The sequence below is a fragment of the Bubalus kerabau genome, chromosome 1, assembly GCF_029407905.1.
Source record: "Bubalus kerabau isolate K-KA32 ecotype Philippines breed swamp buffalo chromosome 1, PCC_UOA_SB_1v2, whole genome shotgun sequence".
NCBI classification, from domain to species: domain Eukaryota; kingdom Metazoa; phylum Chordata; class Mammalia; order Artiodactyla; family Bovidae; genus Bubalus; species Bubalus kerabau.
The window spans coordinates 206,967,729-206,988,747 of NC_073624.1; the positions used below are offsets into that span (position 1 = coordinate 206,967,729).

The 21,019-nt window shown below is 47.2% G+C and overlaps 1 long non-coding RNA gene across 1 annotated transcript; it reads left to right on the plus strand.

Annotated features, from left to right (window-relative positions):
- The first annotated feature begins 13,017 nt into the window (after positions 1 to 13,017).
- On the plus strand, positions 13,018 to 15,414 carry LOC129642129 (uncharacterized). The gene is made up of 3 exons (XR_008709552.1): positions 13,018 to 13,156; positions 13,748 to 13,901; positions 15,185 to 15,414. It is a non-coding gene; the product is annotated as an uncharacterized LOC129642129 (long non-coding RNA).
- The last annotated feature ends 5,605 nt before the right edge of the window (positions 15,415 to 21,019 follow it).

Consider the following 21,019-nt stretch of genomic DNA (forward strand, 5'->3'; position numbering starts at 1 on the left):
GCAGTCCATGGGGTTGCTGAGGGTCGGACACGACTGAGCGACTTCACTTTCACTTTTCACTTTCATGCATTGGAGAAGGAAATGGAAACCCACTCCAGTGTTCTTGCCTGGAGAATCCCAGGGACGGGGGAGCCTGGTGGGCTGCGGTCTATGGGGTCGCACAGAGTCGGACACGACTAAAATGACTTAGCTAGCTAGCTAGCACTCAGCAAGGATGGTAAACTAAGCTTTGAGTGCCCACTGGGTGGGGAGGCTGGCTCCCAAGGTGGAGACCGGGGTAGTGGTGGTGGGGAGGCACCTGACCATGCAATGGGGTTATAGAAACCTCACCCTAGGAAAGCCCCAACTTCCTGGGAACCAGCCTCTCCCCCTGGAGGTCCTCCTTCAACGTCCAGCAGCCAATGATGAATGCCACCCATGGCCAAGCAGAAAATCTGATCACAGGCACCAAGGCACCCCTGCCTTCAAGATCCAAGCTTCCCTTTTCCTGCTTCTGTCCTCCCTGAGAAGGGCGCATACAAACCCGACCTGGACTCTGCACGGAATGAACTGAGGCACAGTCTCCCAGGGAGAAGGGAAAGGAAGTAGGGTTCATGGTCAGAGAAAGAAATCATGGGGACAGCGGGGGCTGGGTGGTGGGGATCTAGGGGGCTATAGAAATTCCTCCATCCCCAGTCATGATTCAGTTGTGATTTTAAGATGTCTACAACGCCATCATCACCGAACTCATCCTTTAGGTTAAACACTGCCCACTCCTGTGTGCTGTTCCTCTCTGAAATCTAGAGGAGTAACACATTAAGCCACTACAGTGTGAATTAATTTCTGACGGGATATGGGGCAAAGTCCGCTAAAAGTAGACAGAGGAGGGATGCAGGAACGAGGGAAGGATGATCTGAAGGCAAACTTTGCCTGCCCTGGCTGACTCTTGGTGATAATCTATTTAAAGGCATGCCCTCGCTGTCCTCGTTGATGTAGATCCATTTGAACAGTTTCAGGCCTGCAGTCTTTATTTAATGCAGCTCTGAGCCCGGCTGCATCAGGGCCCAGAGCTAAGAGGAGGCTGGCTCCTGGCAATACTTAATAGCAAGGTGAATGTGTGCGGCTTCTCGGTAGATGGAGCAGCAGAGCCGGGCCACACGTGACAACGCAGTGCCTGCTGCTGCTGGGGTGATGGAGCTTGCTAGAGATGGAAATTCCCACCCTGGAGCCAGGCGGGGGCACTTATGAGAAGGGACTCTCAATTTTAAATGAGCTGGTGATTGGGTGGGATGGAAGAGGCTTTATTTCGTAACGACTGAGAAAAAGCTAGGCTTCTCTCAAGTTGGCTTCAGCAAACAAGGGAATATGTTGGCTCATGTGACAGTCTATCTTCAGGAATAGGGGGATCCAGGACTCTCTGTGAGAACATTCAGTAGTTCCTAAGACCATAAGCTTTCTGTTTTGAATATGGGGTGGGGGGGAAGCTTGTTTGTGGCCAGGCATTTGGCTGAGATGGTAAAGAATCTGCCTGCAATTCAGGAGACCCGGCTTAGATCACTGGGTCAGGAAGATCCCCCAGAGAAGGGAATGGCAATCTACTCCAGTATTCTTGCCTGGAGAATCCCAGGGACAGAGGAGCCTGGTGGGTTACAGTCCATGGGATCACGAAGAGTCAGAAAGGACCAAGCAACTCACACTTACTCCACAAAAGTCCTGAGATTCTTTCACTGGCCTGGCTCAGGTCACCTGCCCTCTCCCTAAACCAATCAGTGTGACTAGAAGGATGGGACATGCTGATTGTCTTGGCCCACCCCAAGGGACCAAGGGAAGTGGGGAAGGTGTCAATCGTATCCAAGTCCCACAGAAAGCAGGGAGCCCAGAACAGGGCTGATCGGGCTAGGAAACAAGCAGAACACTAGCTCATAAGCCTGCATTCACATGCTTCACCCAACTTACCCCTCTCAACAGTTTCTGCAGAAATTCTTCTTCTCGTTTGACACTAAGGTAGAGGAACTTGCCCAAGGTCACATACCCAGAGAGGGATTCCAGCTTTGTTCTATTTTATTCCCAATTCCCACCTCTCCTGGTCCAGCCTGTCTTCTCTCCCTCACTCTTGATATTCCAGAGTACTTAGCCTCCCAGTAAGTAAGACTCCTAGGGACCTGGAAAGAATATCAGAGTTCATCCAGTCTCCTTCAGTGACATACTCAAGGCCAATGCAGCCAGTGAATGTAGCATGGATTGGTCAGTTCAGTTCTGTCTCTAGAATCTTATCCAGTTGTCACTTACCTCCCCTTTGCCCCGCTGCTTATGATCTGGTCTCAGCTGTGTGGCCCTCGTTTGCTCACCTGCCTCATTTTCTCACTTCCAGGTTGCCTCATACAGCTCCCCAGGCCCCAGAGGCTCAGGTGTCTTGACCGATGGGCTGTGCTCTCCTGGGTCCCAATGCTACAGCTATTTGCATGCATCTTCCTTTCCCTGTGTACCATTTTCTTTCTAGCTAATTGCTTTGTTCTGATACTTTAGAGATAATTTTCCTCTGTTACTTTATTTTTACAGTTAACACCCTCCAATTAATTTCATAGCTCTTAAAAGTTCTCACATAAGATGCCCTGAGAACCCTCACAGTTTAACCGTTGCATGTGATAACGATGTTTCCCTCACACAGCCTGGTCATCCAGTCACTTGTTCCACATCCAAGGTGCTTGGGTGTGTTTGTCACATTTAATGGTCATAAGAGCCTTTTGAGAGTAGCCTCATTTTACAGAGAAGCTTCCCTGTAAAAGTGGCTCAGACGGTAAAGAATCTGCCTTGAATGAGGGCGACCTGGATTTGATCCCTGGGTTGGGAAGATCCCAAGAGGAGGGAATGGCAACCTACTCCATTGTTCTTGCCTGGAGAATCCTATGGACATAGGAGCCTGATGGGCCACAGTCCATGGGGTCGCAAAGAGTCGGATATGACTGAGCGACTAAGCACAGCACAGAGCCCTAGCATGGGCAGAGCTGGGGTTTGAACCACCACCTCTTCCTCTGTCCTGAGCTCCTGGACTCTCTCACAGGGAGTGCTAGCAGTGAGCCCTGACTCCCGGGTACCCTTCTGACCTTTTTGGGTGACCCCAGAGGGAATTCAGTGGTTATGCCGCCCCTCATCCCCACCACCTGGTGATTCTCCGCTCATCCCTGGATCCTGCTCTGAGAAACTCCCCAAGCAGGTGGGAGGACATGAAAGTCAAGGGACAGGGTCTCAGCATTCGTGCGTGGATGAGAAAAAGACAGAGGCAGCTCCAGCCTCTTGGGGGGAGGGGAGGGGGATAATGCCAGCATCAACGACATTTACCAAGAAATAAGAAAATGACTTCACATTCTATTTTCCTGTCTCTCTCAGCACATCCCCCAGCACTATTTTATCTAGTAAATAGGAGGCCTACTTGTTATTCTCAATTATGACATTAATTCTCCAGGTGACCCTTGGCTGCATACCTCCCTACTCGGAGCCGGTTTCTCCATCTATCACCACCCGCTCAAGGACAAAAAGATGTTCTCACAGGAAGGGATCGCCCTGCGTCTGGAACAGACCTGGGCCCTCATTACCCAGCAGGTGCTGCAGGTAGGGGCACGGGGTGACCAGCGAGGGGTGGACAGCATCTCTGCTCGAGGCGGTGGCTCTCACTCTCCGTCTCTCTCTCCTCTTGCCTCCTCACAGACTTCCTCCCTGCTGACTGTTTTTTTTTTTCGTTTTTTTTTTTGTTTTTTTGTACTTGTTAGCTTCACAGTCTCTCCTGCCAACCTCCCTGTCCTGTTGGATTGTGGAATTTTCTCTCAACCCTTGCCCCCGTTCCCTCAGAGTTCGGGGAGGGGTGGCAGCAAGTTCCCAGCTGGGTACCAGCTTTCACCATCTTGTGGTTGGGTCGATATTATCTTCTTATTTTTCCAGCCATCTCCCCTCCTTGGGGGGCAAGGTTGCCACGGGTAATTGGCCTCAAATTTGTTTACCTCAGTTCTCAAGCTCCCTCTCCCCCGTCTCTCCCTGCCTCTCCCCCTGTCTCCTCCATCCCACCAGTGGCTCCTGAAGCCATCTGGAATCTCAGCTCCCCTCCCCCCTCACTTGTGAGCCAGAGAAGGCCAGTTTGAGCATCGTGTGGGAGTCCCAAGCTTCCTTCGAACACGGGCAACTGGATTCAGGAAACAGCTCGTCAGCAGCAAAGGAAAAACACAAATAATGAACTGTGGAGACCCGAGCCCTGGGATTGGCAAATATAGATGAAAGCAAGTCCCTGATGATAAATTCGAATGATTTTTGCTCTTGTTCAGAACCACAGACTAATTTTGAAATATCAGTCATTAGGAGATAAAGGGTTCAAGAGGGGGCGGCAGCTGAGTCCACTTCTACAGGAGGGGGAGAACTTCGTGGCCTGGGAGGCTCCGAGCGCTCCCATGTGCAAAGCCACCACTTCCCCAGCTAAGTTACCTCGAGGATCCTCTGTGAGACAGGCAGAAAGCATCACCCTTTGTTGTTGTTTCTAATAAAGAAAGAAACTGAGGCTGAGAGAGAGGATTGGTTCTGTCTGGGACGGGCTTGGGCTCCTGTCTGGGTCTTTCTGTTGAACTAGGCGGGCCACCCCCCATGGGGAGACAGAGATTTCCTTAGCTTACAGAAGACTTCAGGTCAGATTTGTGACAAATCCTCTCTGAGACCCAAGGTGACAGCCAAGATAATTAATAACCCCAAAAACCAGGCACTGATGCTTCAGAGCTGTGGCCAGAGCAGGTCCAGAGGGTCCTGGAGGCCCAAGGAAGCCAGAGCAGCCAGGACAGAGGAGCCAGGGGCCTCAGGGAGCCGGAAGCAGCAGCTACACGCCGTCTGGGGTGGAAGCAAGCGGCTCACACCACCAGGTGTCCTAGCTGGCCCTCAGCGCTGCTCCAACCAGCACCCAATGTGGACCCGGCACGTAGCTCTTCCATAGAACCCAAGCCTGCAGTGTGCAGCTTCCTGTCCTCACTCTCACCAGCCTGGGAGGTGGGAAGGAGTGTGACTCGGGCTCTAGGTCATTCAGCTTGCCAGCCTCTCTGTTTCTGTATCTGTGAGTTGGGGACAGTTCTAGAAACTGTTGCTCTAGAACATTGGGCAGAGCAGACAAGCCTTGTCCAGCACTTGACCTAGAGCCTGGCCCGAGGCTACTGCTTCTCAGTTCCAAACACTCCAGCTCGGGTCTTGCGAGAAATGTGACCCCCCAGGCAGTAAGATGAGTTATATCGTACCATGTAGACAAGTGTCTATACTTCTGGACGGAGCGGGGTGGCTGCAGCCACAACTGCCCTCCCCACTGCAGGCCCCTTTCCAAAAACAGCCTTGGGACCATATAGAACAACGCATTCTTTCCTGGGGTCATGACAGCAAAGATGGAACTGCCTGGCTCATTCACCTGCTGGGCCCACCTCACACCACCTTGGCTGGAACAGGGCATGGCGGCAAAAGGGCCAGAGGTTGCCTTCCTCACAGAGACCTCAGGGGTCCTTGGGGTCAGCACACTGTCTCCTGAGGGGCCCCTCTCCCTTAAGCCCAGCCCAAGGGAGACAGCCCTGTCCCTTGATGCCACGTTGCCCCTTTGCCCCTGGGCACATCCCTGTTGATGGAGCCCATGTCACCCAGGTGGACTTGGGGTCGGGCCAGGCACAGGAATGAGGGAGAAGGAAAGGATCCAGAGCCTTCCCTTCCCTTCCTCTGGCCAACTCCCCCATGCATCTCACGGGAAGCTAGCTACACGGCTAACTTTCAGATCCATCAGCTGACAGCAGCAAGGCTGCCATGGCATCGATCAGGCCTCATAGTCTCACTTTGGAGAGGATGCGGGGGTAGGGGTAGGGACCAGGCAGGGGAGAGGGGAGGAGATGGTAGTTTTGCAGGGACCATCACGGTGGTGGTTCCTCTGGTCTCTGACCAGGACACTCTCCCATCAAAGGGTGGAAGTCCCTGTGCTGCCTGTATCAGTTACCTGGGGGTGGCTTGTTCAACATGCAGGTTCCAGGGCTCCACCTCAGTCCTGCCGAGTGAGAATCACTAGGGCAGTGCTATCAAACTGACCTTTCAAGCGACAGCTCCAGAGATTGTCTTGGTTCAAAATATTTGAGAGTCACCCACTACCCTAGACTGAAATGTCATGCTTCTGGGTTCAGGACTCCTTCTTAACTCCCTCCTCCCCACCCTAGACCGCCTGGGTTTGAGCCCCGTCCTTGCCACTTAAAAGCTGTGGGGATTTGGCCAAGAATTTCACACCCCTGCTCCAGTTGCCCCATCCGTGAAATGGCAGGGAAGCAGAACCCACCTTCTCTTCAGCCTCCCCAAGCCCTGGTTCCAAAGGGATGGACAGCATCTTGCCTTGTGGCTTCCCAAGAGCAACTCAGATGGGAGCCATCACAGATGAGAGCCTGTCCCTGGCTTGTCCCCATCCCCAGGTCCTGGGGGTGGGATTTGTCAGAAGTGGGAATGGTTCTGAGCCAGACACACACGAACCTTCCAGTCCCCTTGTCAGCACTTCCGGCTGTGTGATCCCGGGCAAGTCCATTCTCAGTGCAGGCTCAGAGCTCTCCCAGACAGGCAAGCCCCTGTTTGTACACAGTAAGGATGTAAGTGATCAGCTTACGAATAAATCAATGAAACTAAGTGACTGAAAATACCGATAACTATTGTGAAGGCAAGAAAAAGGGGGTGCTGATAAAGAGGGACAGTCTGGAGGTTGGGGGTTGCCTCCCTGGGAGCCCAGCATTTGTGTGGAGACCTGAATGCCAAGTTACTGGCCTGGTATAAATGGTGGCTGAGCCTTCCAGGCAGAGAGCACAGCAATTGCAAAGGCCGGAGGGCAGGAATGGGCATGGCGAGCCAAGGCAACAAAGATGGCTGATGGGGCAGGAGCATCTGAGAGAGGGGCAGCGGGGGAGGGGTTAGAGAGGTCTGCAGCAGGCAGACCTTGCAGGGTCGACGAGTTTATTCCAAGGGCTGTGGGAAGCTCATCCTCGCCAGGAGACGTGAATGGGGTAAGGGCACGCTCCAGCCAGCATGGTGCTAGAGGGGTGCTCTCTGTGCCCTTACTCTGTGACAGCCCATATGGCGGCTTGTGGCCTCAGATCCTATAAGGGAGTTAAAACTGTTCCCAAGTCCGGGCACTGGGATCCCATTAGAAGATATCAGGATGTGTTTGTTTGGATCACTGGCTTCTCCCTGCTTTCCTGCCATGGACTGACAGTAGAGAATATCCCTCCTCTCCTCTGTTTTTTCAAACCTTACATTCAGCCTGAGCTTTTAAGAGCAGCTCTTTTCAGAGATCCTTGAATCCACGTGGTGCCCCGGGGAAGAACAGAGCCTGGTCATTTTGGGGTTCTGGCCTCGGTGGGGCTTGGTGTCTGCGCTCGTGAAAGCCTGGTTGCCCCTCCTTGGAGGATGGATGGACTGGCCATCTGCCCAAGGGGTGTGCCAACTCCCCTCTGGGGGCCTGGCTCTGGGGACGGGAGTGGGCTGCAGGGAGAAGGAGCAGAAAGGAAGGAGGCAGAGGCAGCACGGGGAGGGAGGGTGACTGTTGCCATGGAAGGAGCTGCAAGGTATTCTGGGATCAGAATTCTCAGTGCAGAGAAGGAGGGGGCAGGGTGGGGAGGGTTGGGGAAGGTGATGGGGAAGCCAGTGTCTTTCCTTTGTCCTTGACATGTTCCTGCATCCCCACAGATGGAGAGGTCCCCTCACGCCCCCGGAGCTGGCCCCCAGCAGTCCCCTCCCTGTCCTGCCTGTCCGCCTCATGTACAGAAGGCAGAGTGGCCCCTTCCAGGAGGCCTGTTTACCAGCACGACAACGGCAAATTAGTGCTCTTAAAAGGCATTCAGAGTTTATCCCGGCAAACAAGCTCACTGCAATGGGGGCCTGTGATGCCTTCTCCCTGGAATCTGCTGAAACGGGGTTTGCTGTTCTTCTTAATCGACTTCCTTCCACCCACCACATTAAATGCGTTTAATCTACTCTTTGCAAATGGCTAATTTTGAAAATCCGCTTATCAGAATTAGGTCCTCAACATCCATATTTATTTACTTTTCATTTTCATAACCTTTTTTTTCCCATGTGTATGACTGAATTCCATTTTCCATGGTCTGGCTCTATCTCACAGGTCTGGGGGGCAGGGGTGGGGTGGGCGAGGACCAGCATAGGAGCAAATTGGAAATGGGCACAGGGAGGGATAGAAGGGGTGGGTTTAGGAGTTCACTTCTGGGATCAGAAGGCTGCAGTCTCCTGTGTGGGGCACCCTCTCTGGGAAATTACAAAAAGCCGAGACTTGAGTAGAACCAAGTTGAAAAGATGAGAACATCTTGACAGGTCCTAGGCACGTGGAGCATGCCTCTGTTCTACCGAGGTAACCAGCAGCCATGGCAGAAATATGCAAGAGAGAGATTCTGACCAACCACTGTTCCCCAGTGCCTGCTGAGTGCCAGGATCCATGTCAAGTGTTTTACATATATCGTGCCCAGTGCTCTCGGCAACGCTGCTGGTGAGGGGGAGCCCAGTTTACAGAGGAGAAAATGTGCCATGACTCAAACCCAGGTTCGTGTCCAGACTGCACTCTCTTCCCCTTTACATCATATTGTCAAGTGTGCCAGGGATGGTTTATTCACTTCAGTGAGTAGGAAGCGCATGTGTGTTGGTGTAAGATAGATGCGAGAAACACAGACTCAGGGGAGAGCTTCTTTGGGACAACATCTAGAGCAAAAACCTGAATTTTATTTTATTTCATTTCCTTTGGACATTGACTGGGCAACTCCTATGTGCCAAGTGATGTTATGGATGGAAGGATCCCTAGATGGAATCTAGATGAATCAGATATATTTCTAGCCACAGGAAGCTCACATTTAGTGGTCTAAAAGAAAGGCTCAGAACAACAGAGTATTAACACATACATAGGAGATAATTTTATTCACTCAGAGAACAGCTAAGTTATTTTGTAGCCACCTGCTCTGGCAAAATAATTGGAGATTTTCAGATCTGACAGGAAGTTCCAAAGCATCAGGTATTACACCTTGGTGGTTGAGGTTAGAACTGAATTGTCAGCAGACTTGAGCTCAAGCTGCCATTCTGCGACCTTCACCGTGACCTTGGGCAAGTCCTAGCCTCAGTATCCTCATCTGTGGACTAGGGGGTTATGGTACATGACATAACATCTACCCAGACAGTTGTGCCGATTTAAATGAATGCTGCCTGTGGCGTTTCAGTGCAGTATCCAACAAGGGCATATACCTAATAACTAAATAGTAAACATTATTACATATAATAATTTTTCTCATTCAAACTCAGGAAATAAAATGTGAATGTGGGGAATTAAACATTGATCAACAGTTTCCCAACATCGCAAGTGTGTTTACAAAGTGCCTGGGAAGCGAATTAAATTGTCAGGGGCTCTGCAGACCCTGGGGCCAGGAGCTGGGTGAAGGGTGAGGTGGATCAGTGGTTTATCCATGGTCGTGACCCTCCCTTGTTACTCTCCCGCTTCTTTCCCCTCCCTACTTCCTGCCTCTTTCTGGAATTGAACGTTGCTGGTAGGATACGCCAAAGGAAGTTCCTTCGCACTTCTGAGTAGCCTGCACTTGATCACCCCAGTTCACCCACCTAAGGGTAGGAACTACCTACTCTTAATGAAGATGAAGTCCTCTCAAGCCCGGTGTTAGGGCACATCTGCAAGAAGGGAAAGAGCGGGAGTGTGTGTGTGTCGAGGCAGGTAGACAGCACAAGGTTGTGTTTGCAAGGAGACACCTGTGGGTGTGGGTGTGCAGAATTGTGGATGAACCAGTGCGTGTGTCCACAGGAATGGGGCTTGTGGAAGGGGCAATGACCTGGAAGGAGGGCAACATTCAGTAAAACTAATTCTTCAAACACCCACCATGGACCAGAAGCCCTCCCACCTGAGAGTGCCTGGTACTCACCGAGTGCGGGACCAAAGGCTGGAGACAGGAGAAGGTGGAAGGCTGGACCATCAGGCCATGACGAGGTATGCAGGGAGGATGGCAGCACATTGTCTGCAGAAACAAGAAGCTGGTATTTGAGGTGTGAACTGGCTCCAGAGGTGGGCAGGGAGATAGAAGGTGGACACCAGAGCAAACGACCCAGCTCAAGCGATCCGGAGAGCAGTGTTGGGTTGCCCTTGCCATGGTTCCGACCCATCAGGGTGAGTGGACAGTGGCCGGAGGCTGCAGAGGGAGAACAAGTTGCCAGCCCAGAAGGAAGATGACAACTCTGCCCTGCTGAGGAGGCGGGTGGGGCTCGGGAGGGGCGGGGCGGAGGGAGGGCGAGGATCTGCAGTGACAGAGCTGCACAAATACCAGGTATTTATAGTATTATCTGTTGATTTTGAAAGCTGAGTCAAGCTGCATTTAAAATATGAGATTACACACTGGAGGAAGAATCAGGTCCCTTATTAAAAGAAAACAGAAAAGCTGCAGAAGGAAGGTCTCCAAGTGGGGGATGCACAGCCAGGGACAAAACTCTCCGGCTGGGACCCCTCTTCCCAAATTTCACATTCCCCCTTGAGAAGTAGTTAGCAATTCTGTCCTATGATCATGGGGATCTCCTGAGATAAGACTTCTTGCTCTAAACCCCTGGCTTATGCAGAACAAAATCCTACCTTAGGTTACTTTAGCACAGATGAGCAAGGTGGAAATTTTTTTAAAAATTTTTATGCACATGCACACTCCTGCCTCTCGCTTGAGGCTTCAGGAGCACTGAGGACATATCTCCCTGATTCATTCCACTCCTCTCTCTTTCTTGCTGAGGTCACTTGTTGATTGTGACGGGTAGAAAACCCAACCCAATCTGGTTTATGCAAAAAAGGAAATGTTTTGGCTCTCATAACTGTACAGTTGGACTGCAGGCTTCAGGTATAGTTGGATCAAGAACTCAATAGGGTTTTGAGGACCCAGTTTCTCTCTCTCTCTACTGGGGGTCTGGCTTCAATCTCCCACTCTGCCTGGGGCCCTCAGGAGACCTGGATTTCCCTCTGTGGCAGCAAGATGGCTGTTGTACCTCATGTTCCCATACTTTTGGGGACACTTCAGAAGGAAGATCTAGTTGGTCTTAAATGTCATTGGCTAGAATTAGACCAAATATCACCCCCCCCCCTTTTTAAGGACGAGGTATCCTTTTGCAGGCCAACCACCATGCCTGTTATATGGAATGAACTTTGGCTGGGGTCCCGACACTGCTCACCCTTGAAGCTCATGTGAGTGGAATGAACTGTCACTGCCCAGTCAAACCTCACAAGTCCTCTATGGTCATCCCAGGGTGCTGGACATGGGAAGGGCCACCGTCCCACAGCCCAGGGCATGTAGCCTCTCTCTTCATCCTCTTCTCTCCTCTCCACTGCAGCTGGCAAATTAGGTGGGTTTTTGGGAACCCAGTTTGCATGCTACAACCCACATGCACTAAAGGGAAACTGGGAGCAGAGCAAAGAAAACACAAGAGATGGGAAAGCAGCCTTCTGCCTGTGGGGACAATTTGTCATTTCTTGGAGGCTCAGAACCCACCCTCTTCATGGATATCATCCCAGATTCCCCTCTGTGTCTGGGTAACTCAAGCACTCTCCTCTCATGGCAGAAGCAAAGGTACCAGGGTCCCCTCCCCAACTCCAGATGCAGCTTTCCCATTAGACATCTGCTCCTGGGACCCTGATTCTGGATCAGGTGTCTCGGGGATCGTGAGGACAACAGGAGGGCCTGTCCTGCCTCCTTTGTGGCTCCAGCACTTTTGGCAGCAAAGACATAGCCCTGACATTTCAAGTTGTCTGCTGGGTTTCCTGCCTCTCATCTCACCTTTTGCTCATCCCCAGGCCTGATTCCCCCCCAACTCCTGACTTGGGGAGGCCCTGACAGCCATCCAATAATTCCCTTTGATGTGCATGGGCCTCGGCACCCTCCTGATGCAGTCCCAGGCTTCAAGTTTCTGTTGAGCCAGGGCGCCAGACCTGGTCTAAGGGGAGACCACCCCCAGCCCCAGAGGGCAGAGGATTTCACAAATGACTTGCTCATTCACTGGCTCTGGCTCCCAGCCAGACTCCTGTAGAAGTGGCCTTCACAGCCAGGGTTGGAAGAGCCCCTGCCAAGGGGCTTCCCCTCTCTGGAACTTCCTGGTAGACCTTGGTTCTCCTTGGAGCGGTGCAGTCATCCCTGAGTCATTGGTGGGACCCTGGCACGTTGCTCAGTGAATGAGCTCACACACATTCAAGTTTTGATCAGTGTGTTTACCTCCCACTCACCCACCTCTGCACTACCCGGATCTCTTCTCCTTGCCCTGAGGGTGTCTTTCCTCTCTCAGCCTCCACAGCCAAGCATGAGTCACTTGCTGCAGAACCAGACATTCAGGCTGCAGAGGCTCAAAGCCACTGGCTCAGGTATGGTGGAGGAAGATGTTGCTGGATATAGAGTTTCGTGTTGGCTGAGGCTGGAGGAGAAGGGAGATGGGAGTGGTTGAGATCCCATGCTGCAGGAGCCACATGTGTCTTCCTTTCATCCCGGCATCCCCTCCTTTTCTGTTTTCCTTCAGGAGGACTACCAGGTGGCCAAATGGCAGCTGAATCACGCTGAGTGGTCTTGTAGTTGCCAGTGGTCATGCATGGCCAGTGGTCAGTTCATCTCCCATCAGTGCTCTGGATAAGAATGATGCTTGTCTGGGCCCCAGGTGTTACAACCCATTCTGCGACTGTGGCCCTCCCCTCAAAATGGAGTGAGGGACACATTGAGGGGGAACAGAGGCAGAAAGACATCTCCTGCCCCAGGCCACATGGGTATATGTCTGCAGTCACCCACAGAGCCGGCCTGCCTCTGTAGGATGTGGCACCTTGTCAGGGGCTGAAAGCCTGCCCCATGCATCTAGGGAAACAAGTGGGCTCCCTTTGGGGCCAATGCTCAATTCTGAACTTTAGTGTCTGTACCCTGCAGGAGGAAATGACAACCCACTCCAGTATTCTTGCCTGAAGAATCTCACAGACAGAGGAGCCTGGAGGGTTGCAGTCCATGGGGTCGCAAAGAGTCAGACACAGATGAGCAACTGAGCATGCACACATGCACCAGAATTACACATCCAGAAAAGGAGGGATGGTGCAGTCATGCATAGAACTCAGTTAATTCACATTCACATGGATCAGAAGTTCCTGGTGGTAAGCCTGTGCCTGTCCATCCCCTGAGGGCACTGGAGCGCCGCTGACTGCATGGCCAGGATGCTCAGCAGGGGAGAAAAATGTTCTGAAAAGTTCAGCACAGAGCATGGAGCCCTGTGGTCCATCAGAAATTTCCAGGAAACTCCAGGCCAGAAGTCTTCAAATCTGCCCCCTGTAGCATCTCAAAGTTTCTCCCAGAAACCTCCCGGGATGACTTCACCTTGCTCACCAGGCCCTGACCTCCCTATGGACGACGGTGGGGCTCACCACCATAAACCCAGTGCCTGGTAGAAAACCAAACTTCTGTAGATCTTTGTTAATATTTGCTGAGGAAGTGGATATCTCCTCCCAAATAGACAAGAAACGGTCAATTACTGTTGGCCCAGAGATGGTACGGCTGCTCAAATGTATGAGTTGCACTGGTCATGTCAAAAATCAGAATAAAATCTATTCAGATGCCACAGTTAAAAAGACCCAATGATATATTGGTCTGGCAGTTTCTTTTATGAAAACAGCTCTAAAGCGTTACCTATTTTTCACTCGGAGCTCACTTGAAGTGCATTCCATTTTGGACTTTATAATTTATTTTAGGGCTCCTGCTGTATCTTTGCTCTCAGAGTCTTGCGATGGCTCTGGGCTAAAAGCAATAACCGACCTCAGAAGAAGAAAGAGAAAGGCTCTGCGTTGCAAAAGCACAGCCTCTGAAAGGAAAAAAATTTTCTGGAGACCTCAGGTGGTAGCTGTGGTAAGTTGCCTTCTGTCTAGGAGACCGTCTTAGGCCACCTTTCATCACAGGCTGCAAACACTTGAGTACAAAAACAACTCTCAGCCACAAAGCAGGAAGGGCTCTGCTTCTGTGTGCTGGGATCAGTTGGCAATACCCTGGTAATAATGAGTAACGTTTGAATGATGCCTGGGTGAAGCTACCCAGATAGTGGGTGGAGGCTCTGGGTGCTCTGGCCGCACAAGGCATGCTTGACCACCAGACCAGAGACCCTAGCCTGGGGGAAGCTTGAGAACAATCCAGGGGAAATGCCAAAAACACTTAAAATTATAATTATTATTTATTTGTGTTAATCTATATCAAAAAATTATCCTTGTACAGCAAACCTGTGATTTCACACACATTATTTTCAAGACAAGGAAGGCTAAAGATATTTAGATTAAAAACAAGCGAATTGAAGGGCTTCCCTGGTGGTCCAATGGTTAAGAATCCGCCTGTCAATGCAGGGGACACGGGTTCAATCCCTAGTCCGGGAAGATTCCACCTGCCACGAGGCAACTAAGCCTGTGCACCACAACTACTGAGCCTGCACACGCTAGAGCTGTGTTCTGCAACAAGAGAAGCCACCTCAATGAGATGCCTGTGCACCGCAACTGGAGAGAGCCCTCATGCAGCAACAAAGGCCTAGTGTGGCCAAAAATAAAAATAAATAAATTAAAAAAACAAGTGAATCGATTTACTGGAAACATATATGTAAACAATAGTGCATATAGTACATGGATATGGCAAAAATGAGAATGACTAGATAGGAATGGAGAAGGCAATGGCACCCCACTCCAGTACTCTTGCCTGGAAAATCCCATGGATGGAGGAGGCTGGTAGGCTACAGTCCGTGGGGGTGTGAAGAGTCAGACACGACTGAGTGACTTCACTTTCACGTTTCACTTTCATGCATTGGAGAAGGAAATGGCAACCCACTCCAGTGTTCTTGCCTGGAGAATCCCAGGGACAAGGGAGCCTCGTGGGCTGCCGTCTATGGGGTCGCACAGAGTTGGACATGACTGAAGCAACTTAGCAGCAGCAGCAACAGCAGAGTTAGGAAAGTGTGGCTTTGTGCTTCATTTCCGTGGTCTTAGGTATAAAAGCATGAACATTCCCACCTCTTGTTACAGTAATGGGTGTTTCTGAAACCTCAGAGTAGCATACCATACACACTTACAGTAGAATGAGGAGTTAGGACGTAGGAAGGACTTTTTTGTCTTAATACCTACCCCTCCCACTTAATTTTTGTCTCATCTACACAGAAGGAGGTAATCAAGCCAGGGATGCTGGATCAAAAGGAAACCGAGACCGTATGGTGAAAGTCCAGCCCTCTCACCCATCTCACAGATGAAGAAGCCAAACACCAGAGGAGAAAGTGACTTGATGACACATAAGTTAGAACTGGCCTTAGAAAACTCTGGCTCAAAGGCAAAAGCCCAAATTCTCTGACACGTAACAAATGCCTATAAATCAATGAGGAAAAACACCAGTAGGAAGATGTGAAAGAATTTCAAGGAAAACATGAACAACATTTAAATATTAGAAAAGATGCTCAACCTCATGCATAATAAGAGAGATGTAAATTAAAAGTATATTGACACATCTGCTTTTGGCTATGATGGACTAGCTTGTACTGGGAATAATTAGGAAAACTGGATGGAATTTTACAAAAACAACTGTTTGAAGATACTGGAGAGCTACCACGGCTCCAAGATTTCAGAGAGAAGGGAGGTTCAGAGAGTGGAGCCTGACATCTCTCTGTCTGTGTCCTACCTCTGGAAGCATATTCTAGTTCTAAAACATGGACAGAGAGGCTGAGAAGAGTGTTTGGCAATTTCATGAGGCTGAGGAGGAAAAAAATTGGAGTTCAGGGTCTCTTGAGAACTATGGATCCTATTTGCACACCCATGTTCAGAGCAGCATTATTCACAGTAGCTCAAAGGTGGAACCAACCCAAGTGTCCATCAACAGATGAATGGATAAAGGAAATGTGGTGTAGACATACAATGGAATATCACTCAGACTTAAAAAGAAAGGATGTTTTGACACATGGCTGAACCTTGAGGACTTTATGCTAAGTGAAATAAGTCAGTCACAAAAGATGAATACTCTATGATTCCACTTACACGAGGTACCTGTTGCTGTTCAGTGGCCAAGTCGTGTCCGACTTCTTGCCACCTCATGGACTGCAGTATGCCAGGCTTCCTCGTCCCTTACCATCTCCTGAAGTTTGTCCAATTTCATGTTCACTGAATCAGTGATGCCATCCAACTATCTCATCCTCTGTCATCATCTTCTTCTGCCCTCAATCTTTCCCAGGATCAGGGTCGTTTTCAATGAGTCAGTTCTTCGCATTAGGTCAATGTTCGCCAAAGTATCGGAGCTTTAGGTTCAACATCAGTCCTTCCAATGAATATTCAGAGTTGATTTCCTTTAAGATCGACTGATTTGATCTCCTTGCTATCCAATGGACTCTCAAGAGTCTTCTGCAGCGCCACAGTTCGAAAGCATCAATTCTTCAGTTCTCTGCCTAGGTGCCCAGAGTAAGCAAATTCATAGAGACAGAAAGTGGAATGGTGGTTGCCACAGGCTGGGAGTGGGGGAAATGGGGGAGTTATCATTTAATAGGGACAGAGTTTCAGTTTTGCAAGTTGGAAATTATGGAGATGGATGGAGGATATGATTATATAACAAAGTGAATGAGCTTAATGCCACTGAACTGTACATGTAAAAATAATTAATATGGTAAGATGGTAATTAAGATGGTAAATTATGTTATATGTATTTCACCACAATTTTTTTTTAAAGGAGTAAGGATGCTGGAAAGCAACCTAGACTTTCACTTGAGACCCCAGAGGGCTATACGCTAGGAGTAAGTGACCCAGAACTAAATTCTCTTGGGGGTGGCAGGTCTGTTTCAAACCTGATTGGATAAATGCAAACTGAGATGGCTGGTGCTCCTAGCTTAGACAGAAGTAAAAGCAAATTCTCCTTGGAGGAAGATAATAACATCCAGATCTTCAAATTATGTTTTCCATGTTCCTCTGCTACATCTGATATTCAGTGAAAAACAGAAATGGAGAAATACAAGAATGAGATAAAAATCAAGAAAAAAAATAACACGTTTAGAAACATATCCACAGAGATCCAGGTATTTGAGATATCAAAGATGGAATTTTTTAAGTGTAATATAGTCCAGAAATTAGATGATAGGAAGGAAAATTTCAGTAAAGAACTGGAAACTATCCAAAATAATCAAATAGAAATTCTAAAACTGAAAAAAGAGGATAATAAATTTGACAAAAGATGCGCAAGATCAGCACATGTAAAACTCAAGACATTGCTGAGAGACATAAACAAACAGAGAAATACATTGTGTTCATGGACCAGAAGACACAGTGTAGTTAAGATGTCAGTTCTTCCCAAAGTGATCTATAAATTTAATGCAAGGGTTTGGGGGTTGTTTTTTTTTTTTTTTTTTTGGTAGAACTTGAAAAGTTGATTCTAAAATTCATATGGAAACACAAGGAATCTAGAACAGCCAAACATTTGAGAAAGAAAAGTAAGTTGGACAATTTATACATCCTTATTTTAAGACTTATTAGAGGACTTGCCTCGTGGTACAGTGGATAAGAATCCACCTGCCAATGCAGGAGACTTGAGTTGGATCCCTGGTCTGGGAAGATTCCACATGCTACAGAGCAACTAAGCCAGCGAGCCAGAGCTACTGAGCCCGTGTGCTGCAACTACCGAAGCCTGTGCCCCTAGAGCCCGCGCTCAGAGAAGCCACCGCGAGAAGAAGCCCATGCACTGCAACAAAGAGTAGCCCCTGCTCGCCGCAACCAGAGAAAGCCTGTGCACAGCAACAGAGACCCAGTGCAATCAAAAACAAATCAGTAAATACAAGACATTATAAAGCCACAGTAGTTGAAACAGCTTGCCACAATAGTACTGGTGTAAAGATAGACCAATGGTGCAAAATGTGAGTCCAGAGGTAGAAGATTCCAGTTAATTTTGACAAAGATACCAACTCAGTTAATGAAGAAAGAATATTATTTTCAACAAATGGTGCTGGAGCACTTATCATATGCAAAAAAAAAAAAAAAAGAACCTTGACCCTTACCTCATACCATGTTTTAAAATTAACTTGAAATGGATCATAGGTGTAAATGTAAAATCTAAAACTATAAAGATTCTAGAGAAAAATATTAGTGATCTGGGTTTGGTGATGATTTCTTAAATATGTCCCCCAAATCATGAACTATAAAAAAAATCAATAAATTGGATTTCTTAAGATTAAATATGTTTAGTCTTCAAAAGACACTATTCTTTTGGCAACATCTCAAAAAGTTAAATATACACTTGCCACACGACACAGCATACTCCTAAAGAAGAAGACATATGTCTGCATGAAGATTTTCATTTTGAACAATCATAGCAACATTATTCATAATAGCAAAAAACTGGAAACAACCCAAGTGTCCGTCAAAGGATGAATTCATATAATGGAATACTACTCAGCAATAAAAAGAAATGAGCTACTAATAAATGCAATAGAATAGATGAATCTCAAAAACATTTTACCAAGTAAAAGAAGCCTGACAGAGAAGACTATATATTGGGTGATTTTATTTATATGAAATTTATAGAAAAGTCAAAACTGTGGATGTAGTAAACATTTCAGGGACTGACAGAGGCCCATGTTGGGAGTGAGGAAAGACCACAAACAGGCACAAGGGAACTTGCAGGGCTGATGGAAGTGTTCTAAAACTGGATTGTGCTGAGAGCATAGCAACTGTACTACTTACCAAAAAGCATTGGCCTGTGCACTTTTAATGGGTGAATTGTATGATATGTACTTTACATTTTAATAAAGTTGTTAAAAGTGGAAGGAAAGGCTTCTGTTAAGAATATTAAAGGGCAATCCACAGACCAGCAGAAAATATTTCCAAAATACTTATCTCTCAAAAGACTTGTAGCTAGAGTATATTAAAATCTATTACCACTCAATAATAACAACCCAATTTGTAAAATAAGCAAAATATTTATTCAGATAGTTCATCATAGAAGATACATGGTTGTCCAATAAGCACATGAAAAGATGCTCAACAATATTAGTCATTAGGGAAATGCAAATTAAAACCACAATGAAATTCCACCTCAGACCCACTAGAATGACTAAAATTAAAAACACTGACCATACCAAGTGTTGGTGAGGATTAGAATAACTGGGACTTTGAGACACTTTTGGTGGATATATATATTGGTACACTTATTTTTGGATAATGATCTGTCAGTTTCTTCTTAAAAACTTTAAACACATGACTACCATAAAATTCAGCCATTCTACTACAAAGTATTTCTTGAGAAAAATGAAAACAAGCATCTGCCCAAAGACATGTATTGTGAATTTTCATAATAAATTTATTTGTATAAATAAATATTTATTATAGCCAGAAACTGTAAAAATCAAAGCCCCATAAGGAGTCAATGGATTAATATACTATAGCAAATCCATATGATAGGATATTTCTCAGTTTTAAAAAAGAATGAACTATTGATACAATGTGGATGATACATGTTGATGCAACAATATGGATGAATCTCAAAATAATTGTGTTGAGTTAAAAACAACCTGTACCAAAAATAAATTCACACTGTATGATTCTACTTATATAAAATTCTACAAAATGCAAATAAATCCATAGTGATGGGGAGCAGATCATCTAATGCCTAGGGAAAAGGGCTGTAGAAGAACAGATTTGGGCTATGAGGAAACTTTTGGGATGATGGATATGCTCGCTATATTCATTATGGTGATGGTTTCACAGGTGCGTACATATGTCAAACTTGATCCAGGTACATACTTTAAACATGTGCAATTCTTTATACCTCAATTGGGATACAGTAAAGCTCTAAAAATTGAAAAAAGAATTTTTAAAAAACAATAAGTAAAAGTAAGAACTAAATAATTGAATTTAGATACTGCCGAAGGAAGATTGTGGGACTGTGAGATAGATTATTGTTGTTCAGTCACTCACTTGTGTCTGACTCTTTGTGACTCCACGGACTACGGCACGCCAGGCTTCCCTGTCCTTCACCATCTTCCGGAGCTTGCTCAAACTCATGTCTGTTGAGTTGATGGTGCCATCCAGTCATCTCATTCTCTATCGCCTGAACAACAACAAAGATAGATTAGAATGAAATATCCCACACTGAAGCATGAAAAAAAAACCACCACAGAATTGAAAATACATAAAAGAACATAAGAGACATATAGATCATGGTGAAAGAGCCAATGTAATAAGTATTTGAAATCCAAGAAGAAGAATCCAGGAAGAAGAAAGAAAAGGAAAGAAGGAGAGGCAGAAGCAATACTTGAAAGGCATTTTTTGAAAAAAAACATTGAAAGACAATATGTCATAGGTTCAAGCAGAGCTAGGAAAATCACACCAAGGTACATCACTGTAAAACTGAAAATCAAAGACAAAGAGAAAATCCCCAAAGCAGCCAGAGATAAAAGCCAATTACTCTCAAGGGACAGCAATAAGACTGATACCTGACTTCTCAACCGAAATAACGAAATCCAGAAGACATTGGACTGATAACTTGAAAGTGCTGGGAGCAAATAACTGCCAACCTCAATCCCCACTGAAAATATTCTTTAAATAATAAAAAGACATTTTCAGCAGACAAAACCTGAGGTAATTCAATACCAGCAGGTGCACACTAAAGCAAAAGTTGAAGGAGTTTTTTAGGTAGAAGAAAACAATCCCAGGTGAAAGCACTGAGATGCTATAAGGAAAGAAGAATAACAGAAGATAGAAATATGAAGGCAAATTCATTTATTATTGACTACATTAAAAAATAATGTATTTTTAGGATTTAACATAGAAAATTAAAAGAGGAACATGACAACCTAAAAGATGAGAGAGGAGTAAATTGAATGAAGTGTTCTGTTGTTCATAATTCTGAGAAATGATACAATTATTTATTTATACTAGATTTTAATAAGTAAGGGCCCCTGGTGGCTCAGATGGTCTCCTGCAGTGCATGAGACCTGGGTTCGATCCCTGGTTCGGGAAGATCCCCTGGAG